At 41.4% G+C, this 16,121-nt stretch overlaps 1 pseudogene; it reads right to left on the reverse strand.

Annotated features, from left to right (window-relative positions):
* Positions 1-2,799: 2,799 nt before the first annotated feature.
* LOC123937105 lies at positions 2,800-4,269 on the reverse strand (annotated as a pseudogene).
* Between the last annotated feature and the right edge of the window lie 11,852 nt (positions 4,270-16,121).

Raw genomic sequence — 16,121 nt, forward strand, 5'->3', positions numbered from 1 at the left:
AGACAAAAACAAAAACATAAACCAAGAAAGAAAGAAAAAAAAACCAAAAAAACCCAAATGTCTGCACTAAAAAGTGCCAAAACAATTTAAAATTTTAACTGTCTCAAAAATGCTTTAAAAACGCCCATATACAGTGGAAAGCAGAAAACAAATGAGAAGTTTGGTTTATGGGAAGTGCAGGGCTCAAGAAGAAGGCAGGGCTCGTGGGGGGAGAAGTGACGTTCAATTTAGGCTGAGTTTGTATGTCTGTAAATCACCCAGGTGAAGACATCTAAGAGGATTTTATATGGATTCGGAAGAGTAGTTAAGTCCATGAATTGAAATATAGATTTGGGAGTTTTGAACAACTGAAAGAACAGAAGTTGTTTGGAGAAATGGAATAATATCAGGTTCATCTGGAAGCCTTCAAAAAAAGAAAAGAAAAAAGAAATGGGATAATATAAACGATGGGCAGATGACTGTTGTCATAGAGCAATACAGAGAGCCTGATGGAACAGTTCAGGGTTTTAGAAGTAAGAGTCGTCCTGAGTTATGACAAACTTTAGGACGAGAAAATTAAAATTAAGAGTATGCCAAAGAGTATACATTTTCACTTTTATAATCACATCTGAAAATGGCTTTGCTGTTTGCAGAAATCTTTTTAAATAAAAATAATGAAGGGGATTATAAGGGAACCGGATTAGAGGTCTGAATAGCTTCTTTTCTAGCTGCCTTGCCTAATTTCTCATACAACTTAGTCCCTGCTAGGAAGTAGCTATTCTTGGGCTCATATAAACTTTGGCTTAAAAAAAAAAAACTTCTCTAAAGGAGGGAGTAAGAGTCAATAATTTGGCGCCTACAAAACGTCTCTATGTGCAGAACAAGTTGGCAGCAGTGAGCATTTGAGATCAGCGGCCAAAAGTGAGTGTTAAGGGATGTCTGGGTGGCTCAGTTAGTTCAGTGTCTGGGTCATAGTCCCAGGACCTGGGATTGAGCCCCGCATCGGGCTCCCTGCTCAGTGGGGAGGCTGCTTTTGCTGCTCTCTCACTCCCTGCTCATGCTCTCTCTCTCTTGCTCTCTCTCAAGCATTCTTTCTCAAATAAACCAATAAATAAAATCTAAAGAAAGAAGTGAATGTTAAGTGTCCCAGTGCAGGGAAGGTAACTGAACAGGCAGGTATGAACATGGCTTGAGCACAGATGAGACTAAGGCTTCTGAGGGCTGCTTCTAGGTTCTGCTGCTTCTACTCATGGCGGAGTTCGCTTGGATTATATGGATAACGTGGGTACCCGATGGTCATCCCCTTCAGGATAGAAAGGACTTCACGCCACTGGGCTTGTTTGTAGACTGCATGTGCTGTTGTTCTATTCTCAGGCCAGCCAGAGCATCTGGCTTTCACCCGCCTCCCTACTCCACTCTGCACAGTTTTACAGTGATGCCCTATAAGTGTTGTGTTGCATTCATCTCTCTGAAGTCTTTTGGAGCAGTAATGGTTTAATGCTATTTTTAAAGAAGATTTTATTTATTTATTCGAGAGAGAGAGCAAGAGCACAAGTTGGAGGTGTTGCAGAGGGAGAGGGAGAAGCAGACCACCTGCGGAGCGGGGAGCCCGACACGGGGCTGGATCCCAGGACCCTGAGATCATGACCTGAGCCGAAGGCAGATGCCCAACCGACTGAGCCACCGAGGCGCCCCAATCTTATTTATTTGTTTTTTAGCATTATGGGAGTTTTTTTTTATTTGGAAGTGAACTTTTAACTATCAATACAAATGCCAAAATACTACACAAAACATCCACAGGAATTTTTTTCATCGTTTTTTGAATTGTTCACAAACATTTCCTACGTAATCCAACATACAACAGAGAAATGGTACATCTTTTTCCTTCAATTTGCATGCAATGGAAAAAAACAAGAATATATATATATTTTACAAAGTTTAACTAGTAAGACACTAGCAGGCTGACAGTTTGTCTATAGGTGAGAAATCATCTAATAAAAAATAATAAGAATTTATTTAGCATCAGTCACTTCCATAACCAAGTATTATTCTGATTAGTAAAACTTGCTGCCGTCAGGCTTCTGGCATATACTTACACCATTACTCAGTTTGTAGTTTTGCTCCCCACCTTGGTTCTCCTTTACAATTACTAACATAGAAAACTGTTGCAGAGTAGAGGCATTTGCAAAGAAACAAAAAAAATCCCCAGCTTGTTGTAAGCATAAATGTGTATGACGGAATTTCTTCCCAGGCCATGGACTTTCAAATCAAGAAATCACCAGAATGGAATTAGCCAAGATATGACCCCTATGTCCGAGAAGAGATGCATTTATTTATATCCAACGGAGGAGCTGAAAATCAAACTTAGTGTTTAGTTTGGGGTGGGTTGAGGATCGAGCCATTTGAAAAATGACTGTCTTTAAAAAAAAAATGACCACCAAAAATAGTTTCACTAAATGTATTTTAAAAATCATAAAACGTTTCTTACAAAAGAGCATTACATTCTGCACACTGCTCTGAATAGATGCCAGGGACAAATGGACTATTGTTACTTTTCCTCCCTGTCCCACCCCCCCAAAATGTTACAGTGACCACAAAGCAAAGTGTTCACAATAATTACATGGGGGGAATTTTTTCTTTTAAACCACCAACAATGAACAAAAATCAAAATTCACTCACTCTGCTGCTGTTTCAAAGTATCAACGTTAGTTTTTGCACGCCCTTCCCCCCACCCTGTTTTTAAGGAACTAAAACATTATATCTGGTGAACAGCGGAGATTTCACTACACCTCCAGTGCAGAACACCATGAAGCAGAGGGATGCTGGCTTTTTGAACAGAAGCAGATAAAAAAAAAAGATGCAGGACTCCTTCAGTTCTTCACTAGTCTTAGAAAAACTTTCCAGAATACTGCTTCACACTGTTCTGCGGCAAATACTGTGCATTCCGTATCTGGTCCTGTGTTCCTGCAATGATAATGATCCGATCTTCAGACCCTTCTAGAGGTTTGTCAATTTTGCTCGAAGCTCCTGACTCATGACGGATTTGTTTAATCTGCTGACCACCTTTGCCAATAATAGATCCAGCCAAATCTTTGGGAATAGTTACTTGTGTAGTAATAATAGGTCCACCAAGATCACCATATGAGCCACGACCCCCTGCCTAGGAACAATCATATCCGGAGCCACCCTGTGGTTCATAAGCCATCTGCCATTCTGACGGGCTCCATGTATCTATTGCAGAGTCCCAAGTTTCGTCAGCACTGAAACCAGCCATACCACCTCAGCGGTCTCCAGGTCTCCCTCTTCTGTCATAGGCCGTTAGGTCTCCTCCTCTAGGTGGTGGTGGTGGAGGAAGATGAAGACTTCGAGCTCTGCTACCACCCAGCCACTTCGTCCAGGAGGAGGTGGAGGTCCCCGACGAGGGCTCATATCGTCATAATCTCTTCTAGATGGAGGCATAGGACGCCCACCCTGGCCAGGAGGCATTCTGTCAAAACTACCTCTTCCCCGCATGGGAAATCCCACAGGGCGCCCACGGCGGTCATCAAACATCATTGTAAAACCACCATAATCGTAGGTTTCATCGTAAAAATTGGGATCGTAAGGCTGTGCGCGTCCTTTGATGGGAGACTCTGATATAAGATCAAGGATGATCTTGATGCACTCTACAACCCTGTCAGGTTTTCCTCCAAGAAGCACGACTCTGTCAGTGGAATGAGGACAGCATTCCTGGAAAAGCTTGATTGTTGTCTGTGTGTTCTCTCGAAGTTCTTCCATTTTAGCACCTTTGACCCCAGTAATTCCTCCGCCAGACTCTGATGAATCAGCAGTCTCAACCCGTAGTCAACGTCACTTCCTTTATAGTGTTGGTAATCTAAGCATTCCACAGCATCAGATTCGGGCGGGAGCTGGCTGGTTGCAGTGCGTGATGGCAACTGCAGGCTCTCTTCCAAGGTAGGGATGATTTCTTCAGAATTTCTCCAGTTGTTTCAGTATCAGCACTGACACTCAATATGCGCTCGGGGCCACGCTGTCTGGGACCGAAACACTGGCATTGTAGTCTGTACGGAGAGCCTTAATATTCTTGCCTCCTTTTCCAGTCACTGCCCAGCATTCTTGCTCTGAAGCGAGATGCGTAATTCAACCATCTCATTAGTGTTTCTAGATCTTTTAAAAGCTCATTCCTCTTCCATGTCTTCTGCAGGACGTTCACCAAATTCACCGTTGGTTTCGGTGTCGGGGAAGGTTTCCTCTGGCTGTTCAGTTTCCATTTTCTTGTATTAAATGGACACACCAGTCAGGCATTATACATCCTTGCAGAGCAGAACTGAAGTTCTGGTGCTGCTGTAGCCAGGGATCTGCAACAACCGAATTACAGGAGCGGGAAAGCCGAAGGAGGGAGGAGAAGCATGGCGCCGCTCCCCACCGGACCCGGCAGGACAACCCCAATCTTACTTTTTAAAGCAGTTCTTGCTCATCTGCAAACTTATGCGTTGATTATGCCAGGATGACTTTGACCATGATCAACCATTTTTAATCCTTAACCCACCATTTCCCCCAAATTAAAGAGCTTTGGTAAAGATACCTACATACATACACGAAAGGCAGGGCCAGACAAATGCATTCTCCTTGTTACTCTCTGAGGTTGTAGGTCACAGACCATCTGTTGTCCTCAGATGGTTTGTGTCTGGGAGTGTATATGACACCTTTTTTCAAAGTAGATCTGACTGAAAATATGGTCTCTTACTTCCTCAGCCTGTTTCTTGGGTTTTGCTCTACTGTTGTATCTGTCTTGGTGGTCACAGGAAGCAAAGAAAGAGGAGGACATGCCTCTAGCCAGCTTAGCACAGAAGGACTGAGGCAGCTTTTATGGAACTCATTATTCCTGGGTTCAACCCTACTTTCTGCTTGCCTTTCTAAGAGGGATGTGAAGGTGACGAGGGAAAATGACTGAGGGAAGGAGGAGGAGAATGGTAGTCCCACTGTGGGGCATCCAACAGGAAGAAAGCGGGAGAGAGAATCCTAAAAGAAGTCAGGCTTCTGAATTACCACATCAGCCAGAAGATAGAACTTTAACCTTTGTCATGCCCCAAACTTGACATTTTATAACCCAATATTATCCTTGTTTCTACCGTCCACGGCACATGCTCTTCTTGGGAGTGGACGTCGGAAAATGGGGGAGAGCCTTGGGCTCCATCTGGAGATCAGCGTTTATCTGTTTGTTCATTCAACTCTTACTAATATTCATTGAGTAATGTTTTCTGTGGTCGCTGCTCTAGACACTGTGTGCAAATATATGGCGAGAGAGAGATCGGGAGAAATTGAAATTTTGAGTGTCTCTGGATTTATACGGACTAAAACGTCTCAGTCGCTCTGATATGGTTTATCTTCCCCAGGCACAGGGGTTCCATACTTTGGGTAGTTTCTACGCTGCCAACCTAGGAGATTTTACAGACTTTTACTCCTTTCCTTCTACATATTTTAAAAGAATTTACTAATATATTATATTTCATTACTACAGACTGGGAAGTTATCCAGGTCCACTTTCGTTCCAAGTTAAGAAGTTGTTCGGGAGACACACCAATTTATTGTCTTGGCAGATCGTTCAAACTGGCTTTTCCGTTTTTAGTCTTCTGAAAGCCAAGGTGAAGAGTGCCAGGTTATTTGGCAAGATTTCTGTCCCACTGTGCAGTCAGACAGACATATGTTGAGCTGTGGAATAAACCCAACCCTTTTCTTGGTCTAGGGACTTATGGACCCTCTGGGGTGTGGGTCTTGGTCACTATCATATATGAAGAACTTGATATGGAAAATCTGCCGGTGCCTAGCTAAGATGGTAAACTTGTGGCTTTCTGTTGGGAGCAGACAAGAATGGACTGAATGGGGAGTTTCTGCTGCTGGTAAATTAGCTGGAGATTTCCAGCACAGGGATCTCCTCATGCTGATACTTGGCCAGAGAAGCTTGGCACGGAAGAAGGCCTTCTTAGCCAGCCCCTGTGAGCAAGCTGGCCTAGAGTCTGACGATGGGAGTTGATAATAATCCAACGTACATCTTTTGAAGAACATGTGAAGTCCTGTTTTTACTTGTTTTTTTAAATTTCTTTTCATAATTAATTTTTCTATAGTTACAACTGAATAATAGTTTCTTTATAAACTTCTCTATTAATATATTTCAATTCAACTAATCTGTTCTTCATCATACTTCCTAAGTGAAATTATCAGTTATTTCTAAAGAGAGAATTGGTAGTGTTCCCTTTGTTTTCAGTTACATTTAAGAAGTTTACCTGTATCTTTGGGCAGTTTCGGAGGTGACGTAGTCTTCTGAGGGTGGGGTTTGGAAAGCTCTTCCTAAGTACCGGGAGTAAAGAACCGCATAGGAATAACTGACTGTGAAAACATGAAATTAATGACCAAATCTACCATCTTAGAGCAAGTTTCTTGCCCCTATAGCAAACTTTTCTGTAAATATGGAGAACTTGAACAGCAAAGATTGCTCCCTTTACTTTACTAATTAAAAATTCTTGATCCCTCCTTGCTGAAATGGGGAGATTTCCAACGAGAGAGCAGCGTTTTCAATGTTGGCACGGAATGTTGGAAGCTGCACAGCCCCACAACCCAGATCAGCTGGTCCCATCTTTTTGCTACCTGTTCCATGCTTTAGTAGATTAGTGTCTCTCTTGAGTACGTATTTACTTAATCATTCACTCACGTTTGGCTTTCTTTCTCTAGGTCTTCACTTTTGTCTTGTTTATCTCAGGTTTTCAATGGTATTGCATTATATGGAGACATGACTCTCATGTGTCTCGTTTTATTTTTTTCTCCAGTTACTATTCTGTTTTCTCTAGTAGAGATCAATGAACTTTGCTCTACATTTCAAATAGCAATAGCTTTTATTTTTTATTAACTAGCCATGAGCTTTATGACACAGGTGTACTCTTGTAAATGATGTCCTCATTTCAGTAATGCCTATGTTGCTATATTGAAATGCGATTAATTCTGAGTTAGCATGATTTCTTATTTTCAGACAATGTATTCTTGGAAATGTGTATGAAAGATTATCAGTGGACCTCAAAATTCCAAGATGTCAGGATGTGGGGGGAGAAGCTAGTGCTAGAGAGTTGAAATATATTCTAAAATCCTAATCGCTCCTATCCTTTTAGATACTATTTTACTTTATATTTTTATATTTATTTATTTATTTATTTTAGAAGATTTTATTTGTCAGAGAGAGAGAGAGTGCACAAAGCAGGGAGAGTGGCAGACAGAGAGGGAGAAGCAGACTCCCCACTCAGCAGGGAGCCCGATGCGGGACTGTATCCCAGGACCCTGGGATCATAACCTGAGCTGAAGGCAGATGTTTAACCCACTGAGACACCCAGGCTTCCCAATAGTTAATTAATTAACTATTTTCAATTAATTAATTAACTTCTTTCTTTCTTTCTTTTGTCCATCCTTCCTTCCTTCTTTCCTTCTTTCATTTCTATTTGTCTCATTTCATGTTAGTCTTTATTTTTTTCCCATTGAACGTACAATGGACAAGCTTAAGTAAGTCTTATCATTTCCTGACTGAAGCTGGGATTTTTCACTTTTGATAAAGCTAAAATTTGCCTTTTTAAAATTCCAAAACATGATATTTATTTCCATTGATTGTTCTTTTCTGAATTTCATTGAAGTTCAGTAGTTTAATTTATATAGGCCAGAAACATTTCTTCTTAAGTTTATTCTTAGAAATTTATCTATTCATATAATTTCTGGGATACAAGAAATCTATTGACTTTTCTACTTTGCTCAATTCTTTTATGGGTTCTTAGAACTGTTGATTTTTCTAAGCAGACATGTGATCTGCAAGCTATGACATTTTTGTGTTTGTTATTGTTCTCAATTCTTTTCAAATTGCATTGGCTTTTAGTATAACATTAGTTACAGTGGGCATTTTATCTTTGTCTTTTGTATCATGATTTTGATTTCTTGTTATTTTAGCATACGAATGAATTGATTTTTGTTGCATTTTGGTTAAAAATGGGGCAAGAAATAGAAATGAAATACTCAAATAACTGCGCATATAAGATACTACAACAGAGACGACGAAGGCGTCACTGCTGGAACTGAACGGGTGGTCGGCTAGTGGCCTCGTCATACAATGGCCTGAAGCTGCCCTGGGCAGTTTATGTTCAGAAGTCTGTTTTAGGATAGAAAAGATTTTTTTTTTTTGGATATATTTATGAAAGTGTGAATTGTGTCAAAGTTCAAAGTTACAAATATGACATCTTCAGATAATAAATGTGGCTGTGATTGGTAAAAACACGGTCTAAAATTTAAAAAAAACATTGATTGCTGAGATTAGACACAACGATCAGAGATCATAGAGGATACACTCCCCTCCTCATTACCTCATAAACAAAGATTGGACCATGGTTTTCTGATAGTCCATGAATTTAGACCAAAGTGGGTGGACGTATAAAATAAGGAGGGCGTTGAATAAGAATATGCATCCCCAGAGAATTAAACTGCTTCCATGCAGTTAAATTATGGGGATTTTTAAATTAGATGCAATTACTTAGAAATATAGATAACCAAGCATCAAAGTACGCTCTATTAAAAAAATCATCTCACAATAGCCAAAAAAGCAAAGTCAAGGAATACTAAAAGATAACTTTATAGAAATTTGGATGAAGTTTTAAACTTTCCTGTCCCTGAAGTAGCTATAGGTTTTGTTTTGTCTTGTTTTTTGAACTACAGTGCGGTAGTGATCACAAGTGACCCTTTGGAAGAGCTTTGACTGAGAATCTCTCTGAGACGTCTTTAGTGGGTCAGTGGGAAACTACTGTGTCTGTAGTAGGTCTGGGCCTCATGGCTGCCCAGCTTGCCTGGTGCCCAAAGGGCAGTCACCAGCGTTCCTTACGACATTTCCAGGGACGTGTGGTGACGTCTGGCTTGGTCAAAGCCACTGTTCTTCTCTTCGGGTGTCTGATTTGGAGGGCGTGACAGAATAGTAAGGTTGTTTCCAGGTAGGCTCCTCCCGCTGCTTTGACCCCATTAACTCTTTTCATGCGTGTGGTGCTTCAGTCAGACTAGACCAGTAGCTGTTCCCAACGCCGGCACCACTCCTTACACCTCTGAGCCTTTGCTCTCGACTGTTAACGCCTGTCCGAAGTTTTTCCTAGCTTTTTCATCTGTCTTACTCCAAACCGTGTTGGAAGGCAGCTGATCCGGAGTGGGTGAAGCAGGAAGTTGTAACAATCCGTCACTTGTCTCCCCTTCTGTTTCCCACTCTGCAACCAACCAAACACAAGCCAAGGAAATAAAATTGTTTCCATGGAGCTTTTTACTTCTTTGTTACCTGCTAGCTTATACAGTGGTTATTGTACATTTTGATACCTCTACCAAATTATAAACTCATCAGGGAAAAGAAGTATCTCGTTCATTCACTTATGCATCGTGTGTTCTGTCCGTTCTTCCTCCTCACTTCTCACCGTACGGCACACATAGTAGATATTCACACTAATATGAAATTATTTTGAAGATAATTTCATGATTACAATGAAAAAGGATCAATGCACGTGGCATGCGTCATTTAAAACTCTCTGAAAAGGGCAGTTAAATAAAAGAAGGTAAAAGAGTCCACAGATTTTTCTTTCTTTAAGTTTTAAATTTTAATTCCGTATAACTAACATGCAACATTACATTGGTTTCGGGGTACAGTGTAGTGATTCGAGAATTCTGCACAGGACTCGGTGCGTCATGGTGAGAGCACTCTTTGATCCCTATTAACCATTCACCCGCCTGCCCTCTGGTAACCACCGGTTTGTTCTCTACAGTTAAGAGTCTGTTTCTCGATTTCTCTCTTTTCCCGTTTGCTCGTTTGTTTTGTTTGTTAAATTCCGCGTGAGGGAATCATATGGTATTTGTCTTTTTCTGACTGGCCTGTTTTGCTTAGTGTTATATCATCTAGCTCATTCCGTGTTGTGGAAATGGCAAGATTTCGTTCTTTCTTACAGCGGAATAATGCTCCCGTGTTTACACACGCGCATGCACCACGCCTTCATTACCCCTTCCTCTGTTGATGGACACTTAGGTGCTTCCATAATTTGGCTGTTGTGAATAATGTTATAATAAGCAGGGGTGCATGCGTCTTTTTGAAATAGTGTTTTTGTATCATTCGGGTAAATATTCAATAGTGGAATTACGGGATCATATGGTAATTCAGTTTTTAATTTAGTGAGGAACCCCTGTCTGTTCCCACACTGGCCATACCAGTTTGCAATCCCACCATCAGCGCAGGAAGGTCCCTTTTTCTCCACATCCTCACCAGCACTTGTTTCTTGTAGTTTTGATTTTGGCTGTTCTGGCAGGCATGAAGTGGTGTCTCATTGTAATTTTGGTTTGCATTTCCCTGATGATGGGTGCTGTTGAGCGTCTTACATCTTTTCATGTGTCTCTTGGCCATCTGTATGTCTTTTTTGGAGAAATGTCTGTTCATGTCTTCTGCCCATTTTAAAATTTGATTCTTTGCTTTTTGGGTATTAAGAAGGGACTTTTTCTTGAAAGTCTTTTAAACCAAAATTATGATGATCGTGTACCTAGTAGAACAGTAAAATGACTCTTCTTTGGTTATCTTATGTCAGGTTCCCTCGAACACACTCCGACATGGAGATTTGTGTACAAGAAATTTATTGGGGTATGTGGGATGGGACCAGGACCTGTGGAAGGAAGTCAGGAAGGAAACAGGATCAGGAAGTTCCAACAGAGGCCTCAGCAGGTCCCTTGAAGAGCTCTTGAGTGAGCTCAAAGTTATTCCATCTTGAGTCAAAAGTACTAAGTCTCTATACCACCATGTTGACCCTTATTGGAAAAGAGTTGGCATCCTTGGCCTCGATGACATTTTCTAGCGGAGGCAGTGACTGGAGAGCAGCTCGGCTGACAGCTATTGCTCCCAGCATCCGCAGCCTCTGCGGGAGTGAGCGCCACAGGTCGCAGCGGGAATCTGGAGGACATTCCGTGGCTCTGTCTGTACCAACAGGACTGGGATACTGGTTGGTTAATTTAAAGTCTCAGTTAAAGAGGAGAATCATGAAAAACAGTACATATACCCACAAATATTTTATTTCAACTTAGTATATCGATGTGTATTTATTTGCCAATCTTTTAATTATAAGAATAAGGCCTTTGAGTACAGACTCTCTGATTGATGTTTTTTATCTTTTACAAGTGACATAAAATCATTATGTAAAAAATTTAGAGATACTTGTGAAATGTCTTTTTATACATAATTTGAAAATAAGATTTTTGGTGATTGGCCTTTATTATGTCTTGGTTTTAAATTTGATTTTATATTTTGTCACAGTCTAAATGCACATATATTTTAAAGTATCACATAGTTCTCTAGACCTTATAACTAAAAACCAACCCCTCCCCTCCTTTGAGCCTACTCTCCATGGACAACCACTTTCTCTCTTTTTCATCTGGGTTTACCTCCACACACATATCTCTGTGTTTATATTGTTATTTTTGTCTTGATTTTTCAATTTAGATAGTTTCCACTAATGGCTGCTGTAGAAACTGACGATTTGGTATTTTTATATCCTTACTATATTTGGCTCCCTGACCCATTCTTCAACACACACTCTCTACCTTGTCTTCCAGGTGTGGTTATGTTCTAAAATGGTGGTTTATATTACTGAGCCCCCGTTACTGTCCTAGCTAAACCATGTAGTATATTATGATTGCATTTACTTTTCTATGTAACTTTTATGGTTTTTTGTTTGTTTGTTTGTTTTGGAGTTAGTAATTACCAGAAGCTCTCTATGCTTCAGTCTTTTGGCTGTAAAATGGGGGAACTAACTGTACGCACCTCACTGGACAGTCACAACTATGTAAGTGTTAATTACTAGTTTTCACCGACTTTCTAAAATGTATCATTCCCTAATTCATCTCACACCATCTGACAACTGTAAATATCCTTTTAATACACTTCACCATGTATTTAGTGCTCAAAGAAGAACTACTGAAGGATATGCACAGCTAATACTTTAACTGTACTTTATGAATAGCAAAGTAATTTAATCAAGAGAACAAGACACTTGGAATTGGGAGGCCTTGTTCAAGGCCTGGATCTGCCCTTACACCGCTGAATGACCTTGGGCTATCATATTTGATCACCGTCTTATAATCTGCAAATGAGAGAACTGGATTAGATAACCCCTAGGGTATCTTCTAGCTCTGTAATTCTAAGAATGAAATGAAGGATATGCAGAAAATACCAAACTGTGTGTATAACAGTATATAAGTTATATAAGTATATCAGTGTATATAACAGTATATAAGATTGCAGTGATACTAACTGCCGCCACTTGCGGAAGAAGACCTCCAAAAGACGTCTTAATAACCCATCAGGCAAGATTATGGAGATATCACTCTCGCTGTGGATAAAGGGGAATTTTGCTTAGTCATTCTGTCCCAGCCATTGTCCTACCCCTTTGGGACACCTGGTTGTAATTTGAAGCAGACACCACTACATGTCGCTATAGGTCACATAACCGTGGTCAGGAAAGCTCTCAGTGTCCCTCTACAAGCCATGGAGCAACTACCACGTGGTGTCCGAGCAGATTTAGAACCACGCACTTGTAATACTTAACCATAAGGAAGCACTAAGATGGAAATTAACTGTGATTTTCAAAAGCTGATGGTAAAACCTTCCCAAATGCCCTTTACTTCTTCCATTTGCCTTTCCCCTGGAAGGTGGTTCCTGCATATTTAGCTACGGGTGTAAATTGGGTGGCTGGCTCTTGAAGGAACTCCCAGCTGAGCAACTGCTTGACACTTTGGCCTGTACATTCATGATTTTTTTCTCCTCAAGATAAAGACAGGAGGAAATATGGGATTTTCTGTTTCCTGGTTCTTGCTTCTGTTGCATCTCTTAAGTTTATCTGGAATCTTAGGCACACGTGGATTTTATGAAAATATGTACATATTTTAATATTAATACTTTCATATTTTAACATTTCTGAAATTGTAACGATTTATATAATCAATGGCAACATATAATTAATGAAATTTTTTCCTTTTAGTAACGTCTTATGTAATAAAATAATGTATCGCTACTATGATATACCCATCTTATTATTAGTTTAGTACTCTGCCAAAAATTGTTTGATAGATAAACTTCCTTTTCTAGTCTAATTTTTTAAGAAAGTCTCACAGTGGGGGCGTCTCGGTGTCTCAGTCAGTTGTGTCTGCCTTCAGCTTAGGTCAGGATCTCAGGGTTCTGGGACCGAGCCCCACGTCGTGCAGGGCTCCCTGCTCAGTGGGGAGTGCACTTCTCCCTCTCCCTCTGCCCCTCCTCTGCACCTGCTCTATCTCATACTCTCAAATAAGTAAATAAAATCTTAAAAAAAGAAAAAAGGCTCAGAGTGGAAAAGAAAACAGATCTTCCTGAATATCTATCAGCTGTCTGAGCCAAGCACTATATGACATATTTAATCCTCACCACCCTGTAAAGTGGGTATTTTGGCTTGTTTTCATTACACAGTCAAGGAAACTTTACATTTTGTGGTGAAGAAGGTCCAGGAAGTTCAGAACTGTGTACAGAGTCATCCTGTTAGATGGATCACTGTCCGAGACAATGTATGTCTTTGACTAGGAATCTCACACCATGTTAATGACACTGATATTTCCTGGTCATCGCGTCTCTGCAACAGTCCGGAGCACCCAGCCGTCTTTGAACAGTGTGCAGTTGTCCTCTGGCAGTCCTTTAAAAATGCTGAGATATCCAGTTAAATAGTACAGAATGGTTTTTCTGAACTCCAGCCTCAATCGTTGTGATCGAAAGGGTAGAGTAAGACTCGATGTCCCCGAGATGTGCATCGTTCCCCTGTTGTGCCGTGGGGCTTCCGACAGTAAACAGGGTCCGCGTGACTCATTCAGGGCATTTGGGTTTCCTTCATCTTCGGGCAGACCACTCTAGGAAATGGTTTTCAAAATGCCTTGGGGGGACAAAAGGCTTCTAATTTACAGAAAGCTGGCTTATCTGCTTTAGAATATGGTCTCGGCCAGATTTCACAAGTGTCCTGGAGATCCAGTCTGTGTGTGTTGTCGATGGGAAGGATTGAATTCGTCTTCCTCAACTTCCCAAGGGGCAAGGCTGAGGAACCCAGCAAATTCCTTTCAGAGGTCTCTGCTGTAACAGTCCCTTGTATGCAAATGGCACTCACTGGTAAAGTAAAAAAGGAGAAGAGAACAAAGGCAGTTTATTGGTCATCATCGCGTTTGCACAGGCGGGGGGGGGGGGGGGGGGGGGGGGCTAACTTTCCAATTCCTGCAACTCGTAGAAAATGCCAAGATACATTCTCTTCTGATTCTTTACCTCATGTCCTGAAGGCCATGTGTTGTCTATAGACTGTACTTTCTTGTTTTCCATTTCTGTTCTCTTTATTTCAAGTTCTCCTCATTTGTGATTCTAAAAACAAAACATTAGCAGTCTGTTGGAGGTACTGTTCCATTCATTTATCTAGGAATTTGTCATTAAAATACTCCTTTTAGGGGTGCCTGGGTGGCTCAGTGGGTTAAAACCTCTGCCCTCGGGATGCCTGGGTGGCTCAGTTGGTTAAGCGGCTGCCTTCGGCTCAGGTCATGATCCCAGCGTCCTGGGATCGAGTCCCATATCGGGCTCCTTGCTCAGCGGGGAGCCTGCTTCTCCCTCTGACTCTGCCTGCCACTCTGTCTGCCTGTGATCCGTCTCTCCCTCTCTCTCTCTCTGACAAATAAAAAAAAAAAACAAAACAACAACAACAAAAAAAACCCTCTGCCCTCAGCTCAGGTCATGATCCCAGGGTTCTGGGATTGAGCCCCGCATCAGGCTCTCTGCTCAGCAGGGATCCTGCTTCCTCCTCTCTCTGCCTGTCTCTCTGCCTGCTTGTGATCTCTGTCTGTCAAATAAATAAATAAAATCTTTAAAATAAAATAAAATACTCCTTTTATATCAGCAACTTGGGGTTTTATAATGATAAATAATGTTTTGTCCTATTTTGCAATGGTTTCCAGATAGAGGGCACATGACTATAGCATGTACAGGATATAATAGCCGAAAATTCAAGATTGCTAAGAGAGGAGTTGGTCACAATTTGCTTGAAGTTTCTGTGGCTTAAAGAGATTACTATTTGGTGAAGCAATTTTGAAACGATGTGTTTAACTTTCCATCTCTTAAAGGAGGTAATGACGCTTATAGGCTACCTGGGTGAAAACCACAGGATAAAACCCATTTTCACTTATGCAGAGCCATCCATCCGTCTTTCTAGTGATGGCTGGGAAGGACGGCCGAGTGACAGCCATATGGCTTTTCATTTTATCTCAAATCCTTGAATCTCGCCTGTGAGACCGATGAGTTAAATGGGTATATGTGGCAAGAGAGAATAGAAGTCCCCCAGTCATCTTCCTAAATATTAAAGTCAGGGACAGTTTTCAATCCGATGTGCTTTTTTGACTGGATTTCACTCATTTATTTCATCATTCATCTCTTCAGTTGTTCAACAAATACTGAGCGCTGCCCATGCTTCATGCCCCGGGCCACATGCTGCCACTGAAAGTTCCCGCCTTCGGGGAACTAATATCCTGCGAGGTACAGGCAAGTAGTGAGCTCAAGGGACTGTGGTGAGCAGTCGGCAGGGCCTGGGATGCTGTGGGGCGGGAGCGCGGGGAATGGGATTCGGATTCTGATTTGGAAGATCAGGGAGCGTTTCTCTGAGGAAGTGCTCTCCTGGGTTTCTTTGAGGGAGTGCTGTTCTGTGACAACACTCTGGCTTTCCTCCTCCTCCCACTGCTTTTTCTTGCTTTCTCTAGCTGGTTCTTCTTTCTCCTCATCTTCACAAATATCGGGGCTACTTAGGAGTTTGTCCCAGTTTCTTATTTCTTATGCGCACACATTTTCCTAGGTGCTCTCAGTTATAACTCGGCTTCAGCTGTTCTCATAAACAGGTGGTGCCCGAATACAACTAGTCTCAGACGATCACGAAGAAAGCCTTATGACCTGAGAGTTTTCTGTAGTCAAATCAATAGAATGTGATGGGTGAGGAAGAGAGGAGAGCCAAAACGACATGGAGATTTGTGGTTGAAAGAGGGAATATGATGGTCGCACCATAACAATATGT

The sequence above is a fragment of the Meles meles genome, chromosome 2 (assembly GCF_922984935.1).
Source record: "Meles meles chromosome 2, mMelMel3.1 paternal haplotype, whole genome shotgun sequence".
In the NCBI taxonomy this organism is placed as follows: domain Eukaryota; kingdom Metazoa; phylum Chordata; class Mammalia; order Carnivora; family Mustelidae; genus Meles; species Meles meles.